Here is a 2,932-nt window from a genome sequence, read left to right as displayed (position 1 = left end):
TGGGCAATGTCGATGGCGGTCGAGAGGATCTAGAGATGCTACCATCGATCTGAGGCTCGTGCTCTGCAAGGACTTATGCCATACGCCGCACGTGAGGATCTTGCCTCTCGGATGTCATTACGGTACTTTCACTCTTTTCAATACAAATGTGATTGCTTTGATTGACCCCGGTTCTACTCATTCATATATATGAAACCTTAGCATCCAAAGAAGACTTTGCCTATTGAGTCTCATCGAGTTTGTAATTCGGTGTCAAACCCTTGGGTCATTACGTGCTTGTCAACAAAGTGTGCAAGAAAAGTCCCCTAGTGTTCCGAGGTTCTTGTTTTCTGGCGGACTTCATGCTTTTGTCGTTCGATGAGTTCGACGTTATTCTTGGTTTGGATTGGTTGACCATGCACGATGCGGTTGTAAATTGCAAAAGCAAGACTATCGATTTGAGGTGCGCGAATAATGAAATAATTTGGGTTGAGTCTACGGACTTAAAGGGGTTGCCAGCTGTGATATCAGCGATGTTGGCCCAGAAATATGTAAGAAAAGGGTGCGAAGCGTACCTTGCATACGTGCTCGATGATAAGGAATCAGAAAAGAAACCCGAATCTGTGCCGTGGTTTGTGAATACCGGATGTTTTCCAAAGAATTGCCGGGTTTACCACTGTTCGAAGTAGAATTTGGCATCGAATTGGTACCGGTACCACTCCAATTTCGATAGCTCCGTATCGTATGGCACCAACAGAATTAAAGGAGTTGAAAGCTCAGTTGCAAGAATTGGTGGTTAGAGGTTTTGCTTGCCCGAGTTTTTCGCCTTGGGGTGCGCCAGTGTTGTTCGTGAAGAAGAAGGATGGAACCATGCGGCTGTGCATCGACTATCGTCGACTTAATAAAGCGACGATAAAGAACAAGTATCCGTTGCCACGTATTGATGACTTGTTCGATCAACCGAAGGAGCCTCGGTGTTCTCAAAAATAGATTTGAGATCGGGCTATTATCAATTGCGAATCCGAGATTCGGACGTGCCCAAGACTGCCTTCAGAATGAGATATGGTCACTATGAGTTCCTAGTGATGCCGTTTGGGCTCACTAATGCCCTCACGGTATTTATGGATTTAATGAATCGGATCTTTAGACCATATTTGGATCGATTCGTAGTCGTGTTCATTGATGACATCTTGGTCTATTCAAGAAATGAGACCGAACATCTTGAACACTGCGGTTAGTGCCGCAAATTTTACAGGATAAGCAATTATATGCTAAGTTCAGCAAGTGTGAGTTCGGTTAAGAGAGGTTAGCTTCTTGGGTCATGTGGTATCTTCATCGGGTATTCGAGTCGAATTCAATAAAATTTCAGCCATACTTAATTGGAAGCCTCAGAAATATTCTTGAGGTTCGAGCTTTTTGGGGCTTGCTAGGTTATTACCGACGATTTGTAAAAGGATTCTCAATGATAACCACGCCGATGACGCTTACTCCAAAAGGATGTTAAGTTCGAATGGACGGAGAAATGTCAAAAAAGTTTCGATCAACTGAAAACTTATCTGACTGAAGCCCCAATTCTAGTGCAACCCGAGTCCGGCAAAGAGTTTGTCATCTATAGCGATGCCTCCCTACTTGGGTTAGGTTGTGTATTGATGCAAGAGGGTCGAGTTGTGGCCTATGCGTCGAGGCAATTAAAGCCACATGAGAAAAATTATCCGACTCATGATCTCGAATTGGCCGCCATCGTGTTCGCCTTAAAGATATGGCGACATTACTTATTTGGTGAAAGGTGCCATGTGTACTCGGATCACAAGAGTCTCAAATATCTGATGACCCAAAGAGACTTAAATCTGCGACAAAGACGTTGGCTCGAGCTGTTAAAGGATTATGAGTGATCATTGACTATCACCCGGAAAGGCGAATGTGGTTGCGAGATGCCTTGAGTCGTAAATCATTATTCGCTTTACGACGATGAGCGCCCACTTGTCTCCAATCCGATAGTGTGTTAGTAGCTGAATTGAAAGCCAAACCATGTTGATACATCAAATTCGAGAAGCTCGAAAAGTCGACGACGAGTTGGCTGCAAAACGGCCGAGTGTGTGCCGAACAAGGACTCGAATTTCAAATCGATGATGACGATTGTTTGAGGTTCAAAAGTCGTCTGTGTGTTCCAAAGAATTGAACTCATTTCGATAATTCAATGAAGCCCATTGTAGCCGAATGGCAATCCACCCGGGGAGTACGAAGATGTACAATGATTTGAAACGTCGGTTTTGGTGGCATGGTATGAAGCGAGACATCTCCGACTTTGTTTCGAGATGTTTAATATGTCAACAAGTGAAAGCGGAACATCGGTGCCTTGAGATTACTTCACCAATCACGATACCCGAGTGGAAATGGGATCGAGTCACAATGGACTTTGTATCCGGACTGCCATTGTCAGCAAGTAAGAGGATGCGGTTTGGGTCGTGGTAGATAGATTGACTAAGTCGGCCCACTTTATCCCCGTACGTACGGATTTTTCAATGGACAAACTAGCCGAATTGTACGTTTCTCAAATTGTGAGATTACACGGGGTGCCTATTTCCATCGTGTCGGATAGAGATCCGAGATTTACCTCGCGATTTTGGAAAAAGTTGCAAGAAGCTTTGGGTACCAAGTTGCATTTCAGCATCGCCTTTCACCCCCAAACCGATGGTCAATCCGAGCGGATAATTCAGATACTTGAGGATATGTTAAGATGTTGCGTCCTCGAGTTTGGTGGTTCATGGGAACGGTATTTGCCGTTGATTGAATTCGCTTATAACAACAGCTTTCAATCAAGTATTAAGATGGCACCCTACGAGGCTTTGTACGGTCGTAAATGCCGTACACCATTGTTTTGGACTGAGCTTGGTGAAAGCAAGATTTTCGGGGTGGATTTGATTAGAGATGCTGAATGAAAGTGAAAGTAATC

The sequence above is a fragment of the Gossypium arboreum genome, chromosome 10 (genome assembly GCF_025698485.1).
Source record: "Gossypium arboreum isolate Shixiya-1 chromosome 10, ASM2569848v2, whole genome shotgun sequence".
Classification (NCBI taxonomy): Eukaryota; Viridiplantae; Streptophyta; class Magnoliopsida; order Malvales; family Malvaceae; genus Gossypium; species Gossypium arboreum.
This window is presented reverse-complemented; position numbering follows the sequence as displayed.